The 24379-nt window shown below is 45.6% G+C and overlaps 1 long non-coding RNA gene across 1 annotated transcript; it reads right to left on the reverse strand.

The window, feature by feature from the left end:
- Positions 1-15396: 15396 nt before the first annotated feature.
- Positions 15397-21819, reverse strand: LOC148149304 (uncharacterized). Its single transcript, XR_015758257.1, has 2 exons — positions 21786-21819; positions 15397-16272 (listed from the first exon to the last, which is right to left on the reverse strand). It is a non-coding gene; the product is annotated as an uncharacterized LOC148149304 (long non-coding RNA).
- Between the last annotated feature and the right edge of the window lie 2560 nt (positions 21820-24379).

A 24379-nucleotide genomic window follows, 5' to 3' on the forward strand; every position in this document is an offset into this window, starting at 1 on the left:
GGTAAGGTGTTGGAAAAGATCATAAGAGATAGGATTCATAATCATCTGGAAAGGAATAATTTGATTAGAGATAGTCAACATGGTTTTGTGAAGGGCAGGTCGTGCCTAACTAACCTTGTTGAGTTCTTCGTGAAGGTGATAAAAATGGTGGATGAAGTTAAAGTGGTTGATGTAGTGTGTATGGATTTCAGTAAGGCATTTGATAAGGTTTCACACGTTAGGGTATTACACGAAATACAGATCTTTGTGACTGAAGGTGATTTAATGAATTGGATCAGAAATTGGTGAGCTGAAAGAAGACAGAGTGTGGTGGTTGATGGAAAATATTCATCCTGGAGCTCAGTTCCAGTGGTGTGCTGAAGGATCTGTATTGAGACCACTGCTGTTTGACAAGTTTATAAATGATCTGGATGTTGTTGCAGAAGGATGGGTTAGTAAATTTGCGGATGACACTAAGGTAGGCAGAGTTGTAGATTGTGCTGAAAGATGTTGTGGGTTACAGAGGGACATAGATAAGGTGCAGAGCTGGGCTGAGAAGTGGCAAATGGAGTTTAATGCAGAAAAGCGTGAGGTAGTTCACTTCGGAAGAGATAACAGGAATGCAGAGTACTGGGTTAATGGTAAAGTTATAAAATCAAGGGGGCTCCAGTGCAATGTGAGCCCTTTAAAAACAAACTGGGAATTCCATGAATGAGACTAAGGGAATGGCCGATATGTACAATAATTAGTTGTGTCAGTCTTCACAGTCAAAGAACAGCTTCTAGTTCGGGGAGGTTAGTAATGAATTGAAGACTGGAATTCACAAAACTTGATACGTGCCAGAAAACAGCATTGGAAAGCAAGCAGCTCTAAAGGCTGACAGATTCTCCAGGACCTCAGGTGTTTAAAGGAAGGGGGGGGAAGGTGAAGAAGTTTCAGAAGCTTTTCCCATCAGGTTCCAAAGCAGCAACCATTCCTTTAGTTTGGAAAATGTCTTGCTGTAACACCATGAGTTCAAGAAAGATGAGAGAGGGAACCGAGGAAATTATATCCTGGTCAATCTAACATCTCTTTTGGGGGTTTCATTGGAATCTATAATTAACAGCTGAGAGAATGAACATGTAGAGAATTGGAAATAGCCCACATAGATTTGTGATGGGTAGGTTCTGACTGATGAACCAAATGCATAAACTAAAATAATCAATAGGACATATAGTCTTATCAACTTTCTGAAGTACTTAATTATTTCCCACAAAACAGTCTGCTGACCAAAGTTAAAACCCATGGGATTGAAAGTGAATGTTTGACTTGATTCGGAGGCTGGTTTAGTGACAGACAACAGAGAACGAAAGTGATGAGTGGTGTTCCACAAGGATTCTGTGCTGAGGCCTTAATACTTACTGTATGTATTAATGTGAATCATAGTTCCACATTGACACAAAGACTGATGGACTAGTAAGCAGTGCAGATGGTCTTTTTGTTTTAAACTCACACTGAGGACATGAGTATTGCTGTGTGGGCCAGCATTTATTACACATTCCTAGTTGCTCTTGAGAATCATAGAATCATTATACAGTGTGGAAGCAGGCCATTCAGCCCGTCAAGTTCACACCAACCCACCAAAGAGCATCCCATCTGGACCAACCCCATCCCTCTAATGCTGCATTCCCCATGGCTAACCCACCAAGCCTGCACATCTCTAGACACTACATGTAATTTAGCATGGATAATCTACTTAACCCACACATCTATTGACTGTGTGGAGGAAACTCACTCAGACATGGGGAAAATGTGCAAACACACACAGACAGTCTTCCCAAGGCGGAATTGAACCCAGGTGCCTGATGCTGTGATATAGCAGCACTAACCACTGAGCCACAATCCTGCCCTTTGCAAGGTGGTGCTGAGTTGCCTTCTTGAACTACTGCAGTCCATGTGCTGTAGATAAACCCACAATGCCCTTAGGGAGGGAATTCCAGGATCTTGACCCAGCAACACTGAAGGAACAGTAATATATTTTCAATCAGGATGCAATGTAGATTGGAAGGGAACTTGTAGGTGGTGGTGTTCTGTGTATCTGCTGCTCTTGTCCTTCTAGATGTAAATGGTCTTGGGTTGGGAAGGTGCTGTCTCAGGAGACTTGGTGAATATCTGCAGTGCATCTTGTAGATGGTGCACACGGCTGCTACTGAGTATCAGTGGTGGAGGGAGTGGATGTTTGTGGATGTAGTGCCAATCAAGCAGACTGCTTTGGACTGGATGGTTTCAAGCTTCTTGACTGTTTTTGGAGCTGCACCCATCCAGGGAAGTGGGGAGTAACCCATCACACTCCTATCCAAAACTTAACTGATCTTTTCTTAATTCATTTCAAGGATTGGGCATCACTTGGTATGCCAGCATTTATTGCTCAGAATCAAATGGGGTGGCACAGTGGCTCATGCTGCTACCCCACAGCACAGGAACCGGGGTTTGATTCCACTCTCCGGCTGTGTGGAGTATGCACATTCTCCCTGTGTCTGCCTGGGTTCCGTCCAGGTGATCTGATTTCCTCCCACAGTCCAAATATAGGTGAGTTAGGTGGATTAGCCATGGGAAATGCAAGGTTATAGAGGATTGGGTTTGGGTGGGATGCTCTTTGGAGAAGCAGTATATGCTGAATGGCCTGTTTCCACATTGTTGGGAGTTCTATGAATTTCTTCACTCAAAGGGTTTTGAGTCTTTCCCAGAGAGTTGTTGATACTTAGTCATTTGAATAAATTCAAGATGGAGATCATCCACATGTGGGGAGGCAATGGCCTAGTGGTATCATCACGAGATTGTTAATCCAGAGAGCCCAGTAATGTTCTGGGGGACCTGGGTTCAAATCCTGGCAAGGCATTGAAATTCTAAAAAACTCTGAAATTAAGAGTCTATTAATGGCCATTGTTAGGGGCAAACCGCATTGGTCCCAACAATGTCCATTAGATTGCTGTCCTTGCCCATACCGACTGACACATGACTGCAGACCCGCAGCAATGTTGAATCATAGAATTCCTACTGTGTGGAAGAAGACCATCAAATTCAAGGAGCATTCCCCTCTCCTATTGCTGCAGCCCTACACTACTCACAGCCAATTCACCTAAGCTGCACATCTTTGGACTGAGAATGGAAAACTGGAGCACCTGGAGGAAACCCACTCAGACGTGGGGAGAATAAGCAAACTCCACACGATCACCTGAGGGTGGACTTGAACCCAGGTCCATAGCACTGTAAGGCAGACGTGCTAGCCACTGTGTCACCCATTCCTCATCTCTGACCGAAATGTCTTACCCCTTATTCCCAGACTGTGACTCTGCTTTAGAATCCCCAGGTTGGGGCACATCCTTCCAAAATCTATCCTGTCAGGGCCCTGGAGAATTTAAAATGTTTCAGTGAAATCTCCTCCCAACCTGCTAAATTCTAGGGAATCCTGACCCAGTCCCTCCCTCGATCATTGGACAATCCCCTCAACCCGTCACATGGACTGTTGGGTTTGATCATCTCAGTAAGAGTTTCAAGGCGGGAAGGAGAAAAAAAGACTCTTTCTGCTTTGAATTGCTGCTAAAAATTTAATAAGCAGAAAAATATTGCCACCAAGTTTTATTCACACACTATTTCTTTTCATCAAAGTGCTGGGTGAGATTTCTTAAGAATTTCAGGCGGTCACTGGTGTGGTGTCCTAATATTCTTTATTCTTGCCTTGTCTCTTGTTCATGTCATTTAGGAGAACGGAGTCAACCGAGAAGGAAATGAACAGCACAGTTTGTTTTCTCTGTTGATTAAATTCACCTTACTTGCTCCTCTGAGCATCTGAAGAAAGGGCGAGGCTCTGAAAGATTATGTTTTCTAATAAACATGTTGCACTATAACCTGGTGTTGTATGATTTTTGACCTTGTCCTCTGATCACATTCAGGTTATTCCCACGAGCACTGCATGTTCTTGCTTCTCCAGGCCAGGAGGTGGCGATCTTGACAAAGGATTTCACAATGGTCTCCATCAGAGCGGACCCACAAATCAGGGACAGCAATCAGAGATTACAGGCCCAGCTCTTGCTCCTCAGTCCTGAACACGATGGGCCTCCTGGGGTCCCAGGTACCGGTTGTTGTGTCTCGGGCCCTGTATATAATGCAAATGGTGTGACTAATCCTTCTGATTGTTCCCAACCTCACCAGGTCCCCACAGTCACTGAGATTATTTAAATACAGCCTTTGCCATATTGAGACCCTGATTGATGTGAGACAGGCTTAAATGGGTCAATAAGATTGAGGAGTTATAGACACAGATTGCCAAGTGGAAATCTAATGTTATGGCTCCAACAGAGACTGGGCGGGACTGCGGATTCCAGGGTACAAAGTAAAGATAGGAAAGAGGGAAAACTGCGAGAAGTGGTGGGATTGTTCTGGAGCCAGACAGTGCTGACCAACCTTAGGCCCTGAGATATGATGCAGATGAAGGGTGAACTGTGCCGGGCTTTAACTCACTGTTACCAGAGTAAAACAGGGATTACCCATTTCACAAGAGAGTAAATGGAACTAACAAACCAGGTGCATGTGAAACACCGACCCCGTCCCTGAGAGAGGGGGGACAAGAACAGGGACATTCTCAGACAGAAAGGATGCTAAAAATGGTATCACCCCGAGAGTGAAGGGTGGAGTGGAGACAGTGACAGCGACACCCCCCAGAAAGTGGGGAAAGTAACACTGACACATTTAAAACTGTATTATCCCAAGTGAGAATTCAAACAGACACCCACTCCACCAAACAGTGTTGATGATGCACTTTCCTCATCAAAACACATTGGCAAACCTCTTCGTAACACATAAGGGGAGAGAAACATTGTAAAATGTATTACCATGAGTGAGGGTCCATTAAAACAAGGACCATGATGTTGAATTTTCCCAGCCATAAACAAACTGGTGTATTTACATCTTTGTCTGATTAAACAATATTAAAACCTCGGCTAAACATTTTCCTGCAGACAGTGTATTTAAAATATCAAGAGGCTTTCCCCATTGTTGGTTTGATCAGTGACGCAGCAAGGAAGCAGCAGCTGCCCCAGGAACTCCAACAAAAGAATGAGAACAGGCTCTTCATACAGAGCTGGCTCCCGAGAATCCAATTCAACAGCAGGGACCAAAGAACAAGGAACAATACAGCACAGGAACAGGCCCTTCGGCCCTCCCAGCCTGTGCTGACACATTTTGCCCTTCCATACAGAAACTGTCTTCACCTACAGGATTCGTATCCCTCTATTCCCTTCCTATTCATACATTAGTGCAGGTCTTTCTTGAATACTTCTATTGTGTCTGCTTCCACCCCCTCCTCTGGCAGTGTGTTCCAGGTACTCAACTCCCTTTGTGCGAAATACTTGCCTCACACATCTTTTTTAAATTCCCCGCCCCACCCCGCACCTTGAACCTCTGTTCCCCAGTAATTGACCCCTTCACCCTGGGGAAAAGCCTAATATTTTCCACCCTACCTATTTCATTCACAACTTTATAAACTTCTATCAGGTCACACCTCATTTTCCCGCATTGCAGTGAAAACAAACCCAGTCTATCCAACCTTTCTTCAGAACTACATTCCCTCCTATACCAGACAATGTCTTGGTAAACATTTTCTGCACCGTCTTCAAAACATCCACATCCTTCTGGTAGTGTGGTGACCGGAACTGTATGCAATATTCCAAGTGTGGTCGAACTAAAGTTCGATAAAGCTGCAGCATAACGTGTCTATCCTTCTACTCAATGCCCCTTCCAATGAAGGCAAGCAGGCCATAAGCCTTTTTCACAACCTTCCCTCCCTGTGCTGGCACCTTCAGTGATCTGTGAACATGCACACCCAGAATTTTTTTTATTTCAAAAATATACTTTATTCACAAAATATTTTGATGATCTGTACAATTGTACAGTCCATAAACATTCCATTTCTTTGCATACAGGGGCAGGGTACAGGTCTGTTCGATTACTATACACATATTTAGCTGGGGGGGGGGGGGTCAGCGGAGCCCCCTTACTGCGTCAGCCCTCTGTGCTTATGCAGGCTGACGTTACACGGTGGTCTTTCCCCACTGCACCTTGATGGCAGCTGCCCCAAGCTTCAGCGCATCCTTCAACACGTAGTCCTGGACCTTGGAATGTGCCAGTCTGCAACACTCAGTCGGAGTCGACTCCTTCAGCTGGAAGATCAACCGCCCAGAGAGCGTCCTTCACCAAGTTGATGATGCTCCACGCACAGTTGATGTTTGTCACGGTGTGCGTCCCGGGGAACGGGAACACGGAGTCCCCTGTCACAGTGCTGTTTGGGACGAATCTCGACAAACACCACAGCATTCCTCTCCAGACTTCTTCTGCATAGGCACATTCCAGAAGGAGGTGTGTGACAGTCTCGTCCCCCCCCCCCGCAGCCGCTTCAAGGGTAGCGTACGGTGCGGCTGAGAGTCCGGGCGTGCATAAAGGATCTCACAGGCAGAGCCCTTCTCACCACCAGCCAAGCCATGTCTTGATGCTTGTTGCACACCCAGATCCCTCTGCATATCAATACTCCAAAGGATCCTACCATTCACTGTATAATTCCCACCTGTACATCACCTTTCAAAATGCATCACCTTCCATTTGTCTGGATTAAACTACATCTGCCATTTTTCTGTCCAAGCATCCAACTGATCTACATCCTGCCATATCATCTGACAATCCTTCTCTTTATCTGCAACTCTACCAATCTTTGTATCAACTGTAAACATACTAATTAGACCAGCTACGCTTTCTCCAAATCATTTATGGAGATTATGAACAGCAGAGCTCTCACCACTGATCCCTGTGGAACATCACTATTCACAGCCCTCCATCCTCCTATCACTGTCCTCTGTCTCCTCTGACACAGCCAGTTCTGTATCCAATGCTGGGAACATTTTAGACAAGACACCTTGCTTCCAGATCGTTACTGCAACTTGATCCAGTACGGTCAGAAAGAGAAAAAGGACAATGTGCAGATTGTTGAACAGACCCCTACACCTGGGCCCGAGGCAGGAGCCCAAGCTCCAACACACTGGCCTCACTTCACACCAACCTTCACACAGTGCGGGGTCATGAACTCGGCTATCAATCCCTCTGGGACCAGGACGGAGTGAAGGAGCAGTGACAATTGTGAAAGAGTCAATAAGGAGTAAAGCAAGATGGAGAGGGTGTGTTGGAAAGTGTGTAACGGAGGAAACAAACTTTGTGATACCCAATAGTGACATAGTTTACGTGTATCACAGAATGAACAAAACAGCACACTGTGAAAGACAATCAAAAGTCACACCAAAGTACTTCTTTTTTGATATATCATAGTGTGCAGGGCATTTTCATTGTGGTGCCATAAGCATCCTGGTCCAAGAGCTGTAATGTCTCTCTCTCTCCTCGTTTCTACAGATGGAGCCAGTTGGATTCTCTCAGAGCCCCAGTTTATTTGTACTGTTCAGTAATGTGGGGATACCGATGGGGGGCTAGGGTACACCTGATGAAGGAGCAGCCCTTCGAAAACTTGTGATTTCAAATGAACCTGTTGGGCTAGAACCTGATGTCGTGTGACTTCTGACTTTGATTAGATTACTTACAGTTTGGAAACAGGCCCTGCGACCCAACAAGTCCACACCGACCCGCCGAAGCGCACCCACCCAGATACATTCCCCTACACCTAACACTATGGGCAATTTAGCATGGCCAATTCACCTAATCTGCACATTGTTGGCTTGTGGGAGGAAACCGGAGCACCTGGAGGAAACCCACGCAGACACAGGGAGAATGTGCAAACTCCACACAGTCAGTCGCCTGAAGTGGGAATTGAACCCAGGTCTCTAGCACTGTGAGGCAGCAGTGCTAACCACTGTGCTACCGTGCTGCCTTCTAGCAACTATAGAGTACTTGCAATGCAACTGAGGATTATGGGTAATGACTCCATCCGTTAGCCATGAATAAATCCGCAGTCACTCCAATGGATTTCAGTGGGAATGACCTGTCATTTGCTTCCAGGTGTAATATGGTTCACCACCGCCCTCTCCAGGACAATTAGGAAATGACAACAAATAACCGACACGTCAACGCCTGCCCCCTCCCAAGAGAAATCAAAATAAATGGCATACAATTCAAATGATCAAACTGGTGAAGCTTGAATTCATCTATTTGAAGGACTGGAGCATTGGCCAGAAACAGAGCCATGACATGGGTGAACCTGGTTTGTCAGACTGAAAGGCGGAGTGCCCTGCAGATTGACACTGGGATCAGCAACAAATGAATTATACTCAAAGATCTAGCAAACGACTGTCAATGTGTGCCCCCAAACTGCAGAGAACAGCCCTCGAGTCTTCGCGTCCTCATCTCCATCCTTGGCTGTTGCCCTTCCCTAATTGTCCTGGAGAGTACGGTGGTGAGTCATGAGTTTCTCGAAGAGGATCTGACAGAGGGACAAGGTCATGTCCTCGGCCTGACCACAACTGCCTGACCTGCTGTGCTTTTCCAGCGCCTCACTTCTTGACTCCGAGCACAACTATCCTTCAGGAGAATGAGCTGTGGCACAAGAGGAAACGCGGGAGTGTTGGAAAATTGGGATATTTTGAGAAAGGTAGAGAATATGACCTGGTTGGTCGATGGGAGGGATGAATCCGGATTCATTTTTCTCATTGACCAATCAGGTCGCACCCTCTACCTATCTTCATCCCCCACTCCCTTGATCTGCAGCTCCCTAAACAACCCCACCCCACCCCCCCCAACTTCCTGAAGAAGGGTTACAGCCAAAACGTTGACTTCTCCACCTCCTGATGCTGCCTGGCTTGCTGTGTTCTCCCAGCCTCCTGCTTATCATCCTTGGATTCCAGCTTTTGTGTCTCTAGTCTCTTTAGGGGCCAGGATGAGTGTGAGGAGATTGGGCTTTGGAACTACCCATAGACTGAAGTCAAAAGAAGCAAAGCAAGAAAGACAAGTGGATCGAACACAAGAGAGCAAATTGCAAAGGAGAGAGGGACAACATTGAATTGCTTCTGGTGTCATCCTCTGTGCCCAAACATTTCACAGAGCCAGCTCCACATCCTTCCATTGGCTTTGACATTGAGAGTCAACAGTTCCCTTCCCACAGCCCATTTTATAATGTCCTGTTCCAGGGAATCTCTGAGACAGAGAATATTTCACCTTTTCTGGGAAAGGTGGAGAAGTGAAGGATGTCAAGGAACTGTTTCTCAGACTTCAGGGTCTGACAGAAGGATGTGTGTAGTCTGTGGATTCAGGAGACAGATCATTGAGATATTCCTCACTCCCATCAACATCAGTCTTTATTCTGACATCAGTTTCTATTCTTCATTATAAAGTACCCACCAGTTTCAGACTGGACATTTCACACCCAGCCCACATTTCCCCACATTGGAATCAAGAACCAAACTTGCCCCATCTCAGGATTGTCCTCTGAATGTGGTGACAATGTGCTAATGCTGTGTTTGAATGAAAGAGCCACGGTGAGATCTGGGACTGAATCCAAGGGGTTTCTGAGCCACCAGCAGCCTCCCCACTGTGTGAGGGTCTGTTTGGATAAGATTTCAGCCCCATGGGTTCCCACTGATACTATAGCCAGGGAGTGAGATTGCTGGAGCTACGTGTGGACTGAGGAACACAACAGTCAGGACAATGAGCTGCTCTGGAATCCACCCTGAGCCCTGGATGATCCTTACTGAGATGGCCCAGGGGCTACAGAATATGACAGCAGAAAGTGGAACCAGTTTATCATTGACTGTCCTCCCCAGCGGTGACTCCCAGACTGAACATTCTCAATCTGACTCCAGGGACACACGGGGAAATTCCATCTCATTTGAAGAGTAAAGAAAACCCAGGTCTAATTTATGGAATATTTATTTCCCAAACCCTGTGGAATTGTTATTCTGAGTAACAATACCCTGCTGGTCATATTCATCAATGATTCCCGGTGACACTGGCTCCCAAACGGTTGAGTAACTTTTCTTGACCTGGGATCTTGCTGTGCCTAAAAGATGGGTGAGTGAATTCCCATCAGATTATTGTGTTCCCCAGTGTCCCCTCCTGCCTTCCTTCTTTTCCCATTTATTAGGGATGATTTTCTCAGGGCCCTGCATTCCTGCTGAAAGTGCCCCTTCTGGCCCTAACTGTAGTATTGCCCTCCTGCTCCCAGGACCCCATTGCCCTCTCTATTCTCCCCGTCGTGTTCCCGGCCTTGAGGGTGGAGGGTTTCACTTCATACACCCTTTCCCTGAGGCTTCAGCTCGGGCCAAAAAGGAGAGAATCACAGGGTAAAGAGATCTTATCGTTCAACAGAAAAGCTCTTTGCATATTACCATAATCCTGGTAATTAATGGGAGAGGATTAGAGACCTACAACAATGAAAGCACAGTGACTCAGAGGCTAAAAGGCAGACAGCAAAGAGCTGCATTATTCCTCCCAGGATGTGATTGCCTTTGGCAAGCCTCATATTTATTGCCCATCTCCAGCTGCTCGGACCGAATTCTTTGTTGAGCCAGATCATGGGATCGTTAAGAATGAATCCCATCACTGTGGGACTGGAGTCACAGACCGGGTGATGACTGAGTTCCCTTGCCCAAAGAACATTCATGAACATGACATGGAGTTTCATAGTTTTTTTTGTTCAGACCCAAGCGCCTTCCTTCCCAGATATTACATGGCTCACCACCGCCCTCACCAGGACAATTAAGGAAGGGCCACCAAGAGCAGACACGGGCAGTGCCCGGTCCATCCCATGAGAAATCAAAATAAATGATGAGCAACTCAAATGATCAAACTGGTGAGGCCTTAAAGACTGGAGCCTAGGCTAGAAATAGAGCCATGACATGGGTGACCCTGGTTTGTCAGACTGAAAGGTGGAGTGTTCTTCGGATTGACACTGGGATCAGGCACAAAATGAATTACACTCAAAGACCGAACACACGGCTATCAAAGCGGGTCACCAAACTGCAAAGAGCAGCAATTTATCTGGGAGAACTCAACAGGTATCAGTGGGTGTAAGAGCACTAGGTAGGCAAGTATCAGATGCAGTTGAATACACCAGAAATACAGTAACACATAAACGGAAGCTATTTGGATAGAACAGGACAATGAGATTGATTGAATTTTTCTACTGAGAGCAGGCACAAAGCTTTCTGGTTGTAATGACTCAGAGAATGATTAAGGATGAAGTGCAGCTCATTTTGCAAACAAATCACTGCGGCTCGGAAGAAAGGATGTTTAGTGACATCGATCCTTAAAATTAGGAACCACTTCAGAAAAAGACATGGGAATGGCCAATGTGAATTTCGAAATTACTCTGGAAAGTGAGTAGATGGAGGGGAGAGCGATCATGGCAGCTGTACTGAAGAATGGCTAGGTCACTTTGAGAATATGGTACACAGTTATGTGCTTCTTTGAGGGGCAGTGCAGAATAGTACAGGGAGTGGGGATCTAGGTCACAAGGAAAAAGAAATAAGCACAGTAAATGTAGGTTTACTGTTAATGTAGGCAAATAGAAAGACAAAGTGACACATTCTCCAGTCACACACCAGGTACAGAAAGGAGAAAAATATTTTGATGCAGTTATTGGAGTTTAGTGAGTGATAATAAACTGAGTCCTCCATTCAAAAAGGTACAGAATTACTTATTAGAATTTAAATGTATCTGAAGCAAAAGAGGAAATTATAATCAAATAGTCATTTGAGGATATAGAACATGACTGAGAAAATGTCCATTTTGTGGAAGCTTTTTGCTTTGCGCTTATCAGGGCAATTTGCAAGAATACAAATTTAAGCAGAAAAGAACTAAATATTCTGGATGAGAGGACAATGCTGTTTGGTTGGCCAATGGGCCCTAATTGGACGAGGTGTTGCCACAATGAATACAATAGTATTAATGATGTTTTCCTTTACTGTGGCATTTCTTGCAAATTCTCCTGATGTGCGTAAGACAAAAATCTTTGACAAAATGTCTCTTCTTTTCAGAAACACTCAAATTAGGATCAGTTGGGAGAGAAAGCGGGAACATGAAATCATGTTTTCCAAGAGGGAGGGGGGGGAGTGTTTGTGGAATCTCCCATGGGCAGGGTTCTCCTGGCTGCCACCACATCAGGAAGGCTGGAGCTTGATGATCGAGCTGAATGGACAGGGCTCACTCTCACAGTCCTCAGGGCCATGGAGCCTCTTGTGATGGGAACATCTGCTCGGTGTCAGGGCAGACAATGACATTGTAATGGGTTTGAAAACTCAGCAAGTCAACACTAGCTCCACAAACTCTCCCTCTCTGCCTGATCCCTTCAGGAGTGAGTGAAGCTGCATGGAATGGCTGGACACCTTGATTATTGAAGAAGACATGTGCAATGGAACATTGTTCTCCAGCTGACACTCACCAGTTTGGTGCTGGAAAAGGTTCCTTTATACATTGAACTGAAAGCCTTGTTCCTGATCCAGCAGATTGGTGTTGAGTGGAGTTTTGGGAGATAAAGAGAGGCTGAGAAGGGAGTGAATGAGCAAGTGAATAAATGTGCTTCTCAAATTTCCCAGCAACACTGAGAATGCAGGGTTAAGACATGAAGGAGGAAGCATGAAGAGTCGAATAATTTTTTTACACAGACATAGTACGAGTGAGTACAGAGAACAGAACATTCAATTGGTTTAAACTTACAAATTAAAAGCTGAATTAGGATACAGATAAGAAAGAACTGATACATATACATGCAAAATCAGTAAGAAATATGTAACTATATTACTGACATGTGTAGTTCATAATAGCGAAGTTAAGATTTAGAGAGCATAAAAAAAGCCATCTTTTCAATTTGATGGTTATTTTTTTAAGATGTCGAAAGTGTGTGCGGACCCTTTCGGAGAGTAGGGTGCTCAAATGAGTCTGTGACTAGCTGTCAGTGTCACAGAGAATACTGAGAATTGAAAGTACATAACAATTGGCGGTGAGGTTATTAACATTAGTTTGGGTTGGGTTGTTTTTGAAGTTAACCAGATTTGAATTTAAACAATTAATTTAAAATATGCCCAGGATACAAAATCCAATTGGATTTAAATCTCCATCATTCAATAAGATCATGGCTGATCTGTTTGTGTTTCCAATTCCACATTCCCATTGAGTCTGTATCAGCCTCGACCCTTCTGAGTGACAAAAATACTTCAAAATATTCACTACCCCTACCTCCACCACCTACTGATACAGTTGTTGAACTTTCGAAACAGTGTACCCTGAAGGAAATATCCATTAGAAAACTGGGAGCCGAGCAGAACCCAGAGTGTCCAGAAAGAAGCCGTTTTCAGATTGCCCGTATATGACGAGTGTTCAGTGTTGGGCCCTCAACTGTTTCCAATCTCTCTCACTGTAGGGATTGAAGGCTTGGGGATTACATTCACAGATGACACAAAGATGGAGAAGAAAGTAGGTTGCGAAGATGACAGGACAGGGGCCAGACCAATAGAGGAGACAGAAATCAGCAGATGGTGTATAATTTGGGAAAATGTGAAGTTTTTTGATTAGAAGTAACAAAATGCTGTGTATTATTGCAATGAGATTAATTGAGGAGTCAAAAAACCAAAGTGTGTGTGTGATGTTTCAGTTATTCCTGGCTACTGGTGAAATTGCATCTCAAAAACTGTGCACAGTTTTGGTCTCCTTATTGAAGGAAGAATATAAATGCATTGGAAGTGGTTCAGAGGAGATTTATTTTATTGATCCCTCGAATGTGTGGGCTGTGTGATGAAGAAAGATTGGAAAGGCTGACCTTGATCTCACTCGTGTTGAGAAGAGTAAGGGGTTTCCCTGTCCTACAGTATTCTCCAAACACTTATCTGACTCCCTCATAGTCATACCCTCCTGCCCCTTGCTACACCATGGAATTGGACTGCCTAGTCCTGAGGCTTATAACCTCCTTCAGGAACAAGGTCTCCAGGTATCTCCGCACCTCCCTGATGTGTCACCAATTATTTCAACTCAGCCTCCAATCCAAACACCCTGAGTGGGAGTTGCTGTAGTTTTATACATTCACTACAGATGTATTTACCCTGAATCACTTTAATTCAATAAAGAACTGCTGATTTCACTTAAAAATGAAAGGTATCCATTCCTTTATTAAACCAGAAATTGTCTTCAGGATTTGTATTAAAGTTTTAATGCTTTCCATTTATTGACCTTCCCTGACTGAGGTTACCTGAAGCAGTAGAAGATACAAAAGGATATAGATGGGCTGATCAGTAACAAGTGGAATTCATTCAGATAAATGTGAGTCAGTGGACTGAGCTCTCCCTGACCATGCGAGTGAGGTGAGGGCAGAGTGACAGCCCTTGACATCAAGGCCGCTTTGATGGTATGTGGCATCAAGGAGCCTGAGCAATGCAGCAGCTTTTCACCTGCTGTTCCAGAGAACACATCAATATTTGGATCCCTCCGAGCAGCTCCTGGGAATTCTGTCATCCCGAAGGGACAAGTCCTCCTTCTCAGTTCTGGATAACAGCAGCAAGTCAGCCATCCACTGTCCAAAGTGTTTGGGGGAGCTGAACTGAACTCTTGTAGCCCTTGTGCCATGCTCTGCTGGAAGGTTGGGAACCCTTGGGGTAGACAGACCCATCAATATTGTTGATTTTTAAACAGGAAGGTGAATATGTCCCGGTCATCAGCCCTTCCTGCCCCAATATGGAGCAGAACATGTTTGAAATGACCAACTGTGTAAAGAACTATTGCCAGTCCATCAACAAAGAGCCAATCTGCTCCAAACACTCCGTTAGTGATCTCTCTGTATTATGTTCAGATGCTTTCCCATTAAGTGCCCAGGGAGCCCACCCTTACACTCTTGGGTTTTGCTAGCTCTTCCATCGCCGATGTACCCGCCTGAACCCCTCCAATTGGTCCTGTACTGGAGAGAGCTGATCCCAGTGCTTTCGATGGATGAATCAGTGTGTCTACGAGATACATTCCCTGTTCTCCACCTGCGCACACGTGGGCACAGGATTTTCCCCATTCATCATACACCATTGGGCACATGTATTTGAGGTGGGTACTATCCCTTTAGAGCACCAAGGGTGGATCATTGAAATAGAGAGATGCCATCTCCATTCTGGGTTTGCACCTTCCCTGTCTACAATCTGAGTTCAGCTTCCTCTCAGCATCAGTCCCCTGCCTTTTGGAAATTGAACACATCTTCCCTCTTTTCCCCATTTATTGGGGAAGGTTTCCTTGGGGCCCTGCATTTCTGCTGTAAGAGCCCCTTCTGGCCACAATTGTAGCAGTGCCCTCCTGTTTCGGGGACCCCATCTTTTTGCCCCCCTCATGTTCCATGCCTTGATGGTGCAACCTTTCACTTCACACACCCTTTCCCTAAGGCTTCAGCTCTGACCACTTTCAAAACAGACACGAGACAGAGACTGAATCTTCTTCATCTTTATTCCCTTTTCCAGATTGACATTGACAGAAAACTGACTGCAATTAACAGCCCAGACAGAGGAAGCTGCTCAAATTCACAGCCACAATGGAGCTTGAGGAAAACACTTGTGGAGATTTTTTCAATAACATGAGAAGCCTGTCCTTTTGAACAGTGACAAAACCGTAAATTGGAACTGGTGGCTGAGCAGGAAGGAGATCTGGTTTACTGAAGCAGAGACTTTGGAGGTTCACATTGTTTTGTACAGCTGACAGTCTTCAGCACCTTTGAGAGGTTTTTCTTGGCATCACAGGTTAACATCGTTGTCATCAAATATCACCAGTTCAGGGACAGAATGGGGTTAGATACAGAGTAAAGCTCTCCCCCTGCACTGTCCAATGATCTGTCTTAACTCCTGAACCTCAGAAGTGTCCCCGAGCTGTCCCAAGATGGAAGAGAGTTGAAATTCAGTGCTGACAATGACCTTTGTCCTGCCAGCTCAGCCCTGTTCTATTTAAAGTTGTGTCTCCTCTGTGGACTGTCTCAAACACTCTACACACATTCTGATCTCCTGATGCTCTTGCTGAGGGGAGAGGGGAGGGTCACGTGGGTGAGGGCACAGGAGAAGCGAGCGTTGGACTCCCAGTCAGACCCAGAGAGGGTCAGCAGGCTGCTGACACTGTAGGTGCTGTCCGAAGCTCGCAGGTAGTTGCTGGTCTGAACCCCGTCCGAAATGACTGCACCGTCCTTCTTCCACTGCACCTCCAGCTCATCGGGATAGAAGTGATTGGCAAGGCACACCAGGGTGGCAGTGCCTTTGGCATTGACCTGCTCCGGGGAGGGAGGCAGCAGGGTCAGCTTGGGCTGAGAGTTCTCACGGCCTGAAAGACAAGAGAAACAATTTTAATCCCTGCCATTCGAAGGTATTTCAACTCTCAGAACGTTAATTGGCAAAACAATTCATTTGAACATTTGCAGACAATACTTACAAAGCCGACAAACGAATGCACATTTATTAAACGTTCTTTTTGATGTTGGGCATTGAAGTCCCCCACTCAGAGTTCATTTTGTGCCATCAACACCCTGAGTGCTTCCTCCAAGTGTTCAACGTGGAGGAGAGGTTGATGTATCAGACAAGAGAGGGCAGTATTTTTTAACAAGCAGGTGGTTCCATACAATCATACAGCACAGAAGAGGCCATTCACTCCATCAAGTCTTTACAACTAAGATACTGGAAATCTACTCTCCACCCACTTTCCAGAACTGGACCCATAACATTGAATATTATGACAATTCGGGTGCTTATCCAAGTACTGCTCAAGTTTGTGAGGTTTGCTGCCTCAACTACACTCCCAAGGCAATGTATCCAAGACCCCCACCCTCTGGGGGAAGGAACATTTCTTCACATCCCCTCTAAACCTTGCACATTGAATGTGTGCCATCCTGTTATTGCCCCTCTGTCTGAGGGGAACAGTTATGATCTTCCTAACGTGTGCACTTCCCCCATACCCTGCACCTCTCTGTCAGATCCTCCCCCTCAACCTTCTCTGCTCCAAAGTAAACAATCCGAGTGTATCCAGCCTCTCACCACATCGTCTCAGATACTCCATCCCAGGCAACTTCCTAGTCAATCTCCTCTGCAACCCCTTCCAGCATAATCACATCCTTCCTACAGTGTGGTGACTGTAACTGCACACAGTCCTCCAGCTGAGGCCTAACCAAAGTTCTGCATCACTCGAACATATCCTTCCTGCTCTTATAATCTATACCTGAAATTACAAAGACAGCTATCCAATATGCCTTCATAACTGCTCTAATAACCTGCCCTGGCACTTTCAGGTATCAGTGGACAATCAATCCAAGATTATGTTCTCACACAGATTCCCAGTGTCCTGCCATTCATTGAGTACTCCATTGTCTTGTTAATTCCTCCAAAGTGTGACGTCTCACATTTAACAGATTTAAATTCCAGCTGCCTCTGATTTGCCCATCTGATCAATCCTGAATCCTAAGACCATCTTCCTCACTTTCAACCATCCAGCCAATCTTCATGTTGTCCACAAACTTAGTATCATCCCCTCCTGCATTCTCATTGACATTGCTTGAATATATTATAATCAGTGAGGGTCCCAGCCCTTATCCCTGTGGTATGCGGCTCCATACTGGATCCAGTCACATAAATAGCCTTTTCCCATCACTCTCTGTCACCTGTCCCAAAGCTAAGCTTGGATCCAACTTGCCAAGTTACCCTGAATCCCATTTGCTTTTACCTTCTTTTTCAGTCTCCCATGTGGGACCTTGTCAAAGGCTTTGCTGAAATACAAGCATACTATATCAACTTCACCACCCGCATCTACACACCTAGTGACCTCTACAAAATTCCACCAGATTTGTTGGCCCTGGTCTCCCTCTGACAAAGCCACACGGACTATCCCTGAAATGGAGATTCATTCTGTCTTCAAAACTTCCTCTATTCGTATCCCTACCACTGATGTGAGACAGACTGGTTTTCCTTGCCCATGCTTGACCTGATGCTATAAGACTTCACGGGGTCCAGAGTCAATGTTGAGCACTCCCTGAGTCACTCCTGGAATACAATGAGAGCAGGAAGTGTGGTCAGTGACAGCAGTTGGAGTTCCAGGTATCAGAGCTTGAGCAGCAGCTGGTGTCAGTGTGGAGCATCCGTGAGGCTGAGAGCTCCGTGGAGAGCACGTTTCTAGATGTGGTCACTCTGCAGCTTCAGAGTATGCAGGGAGAGAGGGAATGGGGGAGCAGCAGACAGTCCAAAAGGACCAAGCAGCTTGTACAGGAATCCCCTGAGTGTTTCCCACTCTCCTACCAGGATTCAGTTCAGAATCCTGATGAGAATGATGGTTCATCTGCGGAGTGCAGCCAGAGCCAAGTCCATGGCACCACGGGGGGCTCAGCTGTACAGGGGGGCACAAGGAAGACTGGAAGAGCGATAGTGAGAGGAGATTCGAGAGTGAGGGCAATCGATAGGTGTTTCTGCAGCTGCAGATGGGAATCCAGGATGGTGTGCTGTCTCCCTGGTGCCAGGGTCAAGGATGTCACTGAGCAGCTGCAGAACACCCTGAAGGGAGAGGGGGAACAGTTAGCAGTCGTTGTCCACACCGGTCCCAGTGATGGATGGAGAAAAACGACGTGGTCCTGCAGTCAGAATTTACGGAGTTCAGCAGGGAATTCACAGCAGGAGCACGAAAGTAGAAATCTCTGGATTACTCCCAGTGGCACATGCAAGTGAGAATAGGAACCAGAGGATAACTCATGTGAATGTGGAACCGGAAAGAGGGTCCAGGAAGGAAGGCTTTAAATTCTATGGAGTTGGAGTTGGCTCCAGAAGAGGTATGGGACAGACTGGAGGGTTTGCTCCTGAACAGAATTGGGACTGAGTTTTTTGTAGGTGATTTGCTGGTGCTTTTGGAGAGAGTTTAAACTAACTTTGCAGGCCTGTGGGAACCAGGAGATAATATTACAGAGGAACACCAAGGCCTACAGAATCCTGGGAAGATAGATAACACCAGAATAAGGAATAGTAACTGAGCAGGCAGAGTGAGGGAATGAGCAATAAATTCTAATTCTGGGAGACTGCATATATGAGCCTACACCAAGTATAGGGAATCAGACTAGGGAGTTACATACAAAGAGTGCCAAGTGGAAACCTGATGTTGTGGCTCGAACAGAGACTGGACTAAAAGAAGGGCAGGACTGTGTCTTCAATATTCCTGGATACAAGGTGTTCAGGAAAGAGAGAAAAGGGGGAAAAGGATGGTGACTGGTGGGAGTAGTTAAGGAGATCAGTGCAGAGCTGGAGAAGGAGGATGCCCCAGAAGGGTGAAGGACAGAATCGATTTGGCTCAAGATAAGGAACAAAAAAAGTGCAATTAGATTGTTCAGTGCAGTCTGTAACTCACCGACTATTCAAGGGACAAATCTGCAAGAAATTTACGACGAGTTGCAAACATTATAGAGTCATTACAATGGAGACATTTAATTAAACAAAGTTCAACTGGGTTAGTAGCATTGTGAAGGGCAGAGAGTTGTGAGAGTGTGTTCAGGTGAATTTTCTCTAGCCGTCTGTTTCCAGTCCAATGAGAAAGGCGGCTCTGCTAGAACTGGATCTTGGGAATGAGGAGGCCCAAGTAGATCAAGTGTCAGTGAGAGGACATTTAGGGAAGAAGGTCTGATATGGTTGACTGGACAATAAGGTTAGATCACATTGAATCGAGGGATGGCTACAGCTAGCCAGTTTGATGCAAAGTTGGCTTTACAGTAGGGCCAGAGTGTGTTGGTAGAAAGTATTGTTCAGACTGGAAGCATGTGACCAGCGGTATGCTGCCAGAATCAGTTCTGACTTCACCATTATTCATCATATTTGTCAGCCATTTGGATGAGAATCCTGGAGGTATGGTGAAACAACTACAAAGAGGCTGGTATCCTGTCACCAAGTATCCTGTATCCTGTCACCTTTATTTACAGAATACACTGGCTGCAGCCAGCCAGCTTGGAGTCAGTCCCTGAACTCAGGAGACTCTCTGAATCCCCTGTTTATATCAGTCAGCCACAGCTCCCTGATTGATCCAGGTTAACTACCCCAATCAAGGATCTCATAGTCAATAATATCCACCTGGTTCTAATCATTGTACATGGTTAGTAAGTTAGCCAATGAAATCAAGATTGGTGGCACAGTGAACAGTGAAGGGTACGATGTGATCTCGATTAACTGGGCCAGTGGGCTGAGGAATGGCTGGTGGAGTTTAATTCAGATAAATGCGAGATATTGCATTTTTTTAAGACAAACCAGGGCAGGATGTACACAGTTAATGATTGGGCTCTGTGGAGTGTTGTCGAAGACAGAGACCTAGGGGTGCAGGTATATAATTCCTTGAAAGTGGCTCCACGGGTATAGATAGAGTGGGAAAGTAAGTATTTGGCACACGCCTTCATCAGTGAGAGCATTAAGGACAGGAGTTCAGATATCATATTATGGCTGTACAAGACATTGGTAAAGCTACACTTGGAGTACTGTATACAATTCTGGTCGCTCTACTATAGGAAGGATGTTATTAAACTGGAAGGGATTTAAAAAAATTCCAAGCATGTTTCTGAGACTGGAAGATTTGAGTTATGAGGAAGGCTGATTATTGCTTGCACTATTTTCCCTGGAGTGTAGGAGGCTGAGGGGTGACCATTTTGAAGTTTATAAAATCATAAGGAGCATAGATAGGGTGAATAGCCAAGGTCTGTTCCCCAGAGTAAGGGAGTCCCAAACTGAAGGGCATAGGTTTAAGGTGAGAGAGGAAAGATTTAAAAGGGAACTGAGGGGCAACTTTTTCACACAGGCAGTGGTGAATATATGGAATGTGTTGCCAGAGGAAGTGGTAGAGGTGAGTACAATTGCAACAGTTAAAAGTCCATTGGACAGGTACATGGTTAGGAAAGGTTTAAAGAGATATGGGCCTAACCCAGGCAAATGGGATGACGGGCATAGATAAAGTGAATAATTCAGGAAGGATGTGGATATTTTACAAAGAGAAGGCTGACAGGAGATTTGATCGAGAAATTCAAAATCCAGAGGGGTCTGGACAGAGTAAATTGGGAGAAAATGTTCCCACTTAGGAAAGGATTGAGAGGGGGAGGCCATAGACGGAGAGTAATTGGGTAAAGAAGCTAAAGTAAGATGGTGAAATCCCCTTCAGCCAGTGAGTGGTTAAGGTGTGGAATGCACTGTCTGAGAATGTGGTGGAAGCAGCTTCAAATGGAACATTCCGAAGGGAATGAGACTGTTATTTGAAAAGGAACAATGTGCAGGGTAACAGGGAGAAGGAAGGAAAATGACACTCAGTGAATTACTCATTCAGAGAGCCAGTCTAGACAGGATGGGCAGAATGGTCTCTGTGTGCACTGTAACAGTTCTGAGATTGTGTGATTGAGCAGAGTTAAAGCTGGGGGAGGTGGGAGCTCGGTGTCTCACTGTGCTGCTGCTGCTGCTGCTGCTGCTGCTGCTGAGGTCAGTGAGATCAGAGACTGGGACAGGGAGCCAGAGCTCACATCAAACTCTGCCCGTGTCCATCACACTGAGACTGGCAGGAGGCTACTCACTGATTTCACTCCATGCTGCAGGAATGGGACCACAGGCTGCAAATGGACAGAGCTCCTCCACACAGTGAGTAAAACTGACTGACTTAGATCTTGCTGCTTAAAGGGACAATGGAACTAAAGAAATACAGCTGGACACCCTGTTAGACACAGTGCTCCTCAATTAACCATTTCATTCACTGCAGCTCCCCACTAACACCTTCAACAATTTAGCATTTGTGTTTTAGGAAGTTTCAGTATTGACAGGGTTAATAGCAGAGGATTGAGGTTTACTTACTCAGTCTGAGCTTGGTTCCTTTACCGAACGTAAGCCACAGGGAGAGCTCCCAGTGCAGAGGCTGTACAAAAACCTCAGCTGTTTCCCTCTGTCACTCTAAGCCTCTCTGTCTCTTACTGTCTGTCTGTCTCTCTCACTCTCACCCTCTCCCTGTCTCTCTGTATCTTTCACTCATTCTTGCCATTTCCCTGCCACTCTCCCTCACTTAGTCATGTCTTTCTCTCTTTCTGTCTCTCTCAGGCTGTTTCTCTCTCTATCTCTCTGTCTCTCTGGGTTGTGCCCAGCTGAGCTCGGGAGGTTTGTGAACTTTATTTTTCAATGTTAAATCTTGCAGCTGTTCTTCACATGTAGCGATGGAGTATAAGAGGGAAACTTGAGGCCTTCAGTGAGCGGTGGACACCACAGGGACTGGAGTGAGTAGTGCGCAGTGACAAACCCGGCATGAGGTAATTTGTTCAGTTTTATTTACACGTAACTGTGGGACATATCAGTAGAGGAGGTGGGATTGTGTGTCCATTATTATATATTATATATAATATATTATATATAACTGGGATGTGTCATTACAGGAGGTGGTGCTGTGTGGTTTGAAGTTTTTGTACTGCTCTGTATCACTGTGTAGAGGGTCGCTCTGATACTGCTGACAGTAATAGTCAGCGACATCCTCATTCTGAACGTTGCTGATTTTCAGGGTGAAACTGGTCCCTGATCCACTGCCGGTGAATCGATTGGAGACTCCTGTGAATCGATCTTTCGCTTCATAGATCAGGAGAGAGGGTTTCTGACCTTCTCGCTGCTGGTACCATGCAATATTATTGCTAATGCTTTGACTGGCCGTACAGGTGATGGTTGCGGTTTGGCCCAGTCCCACTGACAGCACTGGGGGAGACTGGCTCATGGTGATGTCCCCACTGATACCTGAGGGGTTGGAGAGAAACACAGTGAAGTCAGAACTGTCGCAGAAAGAGCCTGTCAAATAAGAGATTGTTGGAGACACTGAGCATTCCTCTGGTTTCAGCATTTTCCCTTCAATCACAAGTCAGTGGAATTGGAGTGAAATGGAGAGCAGCTAAAGATTCAAGATGGAAGGAGAGAGATTTGTACCTGCGACACAGAATGCCAGGGGCCAGATCAGCTGGATGTGTGAAATCATGGTGTGTGCTCCTGTCCCTGTGCCTAGTTCCTGATAAACTCTCCCTTCACTGGGCTCTGCTTTATAAAGCTGCAGCCTGTGAGAGTTTGACTGGGTGTTCCTCAGTATGTAAATGGCATCAGGCAGAGAGAGCCTCGTTAGCACCTCGCACTTCCTCTTCCCTCTCTTTCCATTTATATCTGTGCCTGTCTTACACTGACTCATTGCTTCATTTTCTTTCTCCATTTCCCTCTCTGTCCTCTCCCAGTTACATTGTCACTTCACATCTCTGTCTCTTTTTCTCCATGTCTTGATGCCACTCTCTCTCTCCTTCTACCTCAATGTTGGTTGGTCACTGTCTGTCTGCCCCCCTCTCTCTTTCTTAGCATCATTTCCTATCTTTCCCCCTTTTCTTGATCTGTTTGCTCATTCCTTTTTTCCCTGTACTCTGAGTTTCCAGTTTCTCACTGTCTCTGTCTCTCTTTGTCTGCCTCCCTCTCTCCTTCTCTGTCACTCTTGATCTGATCTCTATAGTACTGCAACACTGAGTCCTGAGATAGCAGTTAAATGCCTCCCTCTCTCACTATCTCAAACTCACAACATGCGCCCCTCTCTCTCTCTCTCTCTCTCTGTCTCAGACAATCATTGACCTGAACAACACTGATTGAGGCCATTTGGCCTATTGTGTCTGTGCTGGTCAACAAAGATCCGACAACAGTAATCCCATTCTCCAGCTCTTGGTTGATAGCCCTGGAGGCTATAGCAACACAAGGGAATATCTAAACACTGCTCCAATGTTCCAAGAGTTCGTGACTCAACCAGCCTTTCAGGCAGTGCGTTGCAGTCTCCTACATCCTCTGGATGAAAACATTTCTCCTCAACTCTCCTCTCAGTCTCTGACTCAACTGGGCCTGGACTCACTCGAGTTCAGAAGGATGAGAGGGGATCTGATTGAAACATATAAATTATAACAGGGCTGGACCGGGAGGAAGTTTGCCCTGGTTGGGGAGTTTGGAACCAGGGGACACAGGCTCAGAGAGGTAGAGGGTAGAGCATTTCGGACTGAGACGAGGAAACATTTCTTCACTCAGGTGGTCAACCTGTGGAATTCTCTAACACTGAAGGCTGTGGAGGACAAGTTGATGAATATATTTAAGAAAAATAAAGAGGTAATATTTTTACATTTTGACAGATCTAGGAGGATGGGAGAAAGCAGAAATATGGCATTGAGAGAGGATCAGCCATGATCATATGTAATGATAGACACGTCTCAAAGGGCTGAATGGCCTACTCCTGCTCTGGGTTTCTATGTTTCTATGCCTATGTTGCCTTCAATCTCTGCACCTGGTGATTAACCCCGTTATTCATGGAAAATGTGCTTTCCTCCCCACTCTATCTCTGCCCTCATAACCTACACCCCTCTACCAGGTACACACTCAACCTTCACAGCTCCAATGAAAAC

This window comes from Chiloscyllium plagiosum, unplaced genomic scaffold, assembly GCF_037043375.1.
Source record: "Chiloscyllium plagiosum isolate Xiang-an unplaced genomic scaffold, Cpla_swu_hap1 HiC_scaffold_9, whole genome shotgun sequence".
NCBI classification, from domain to species: Eukaryota; Metazoa; Chordata; class Chondrichthyes; order Orectolobiformes; family Hemiscylliidae; genus Chiloscyllium; species Chiloscyllium plagiosum.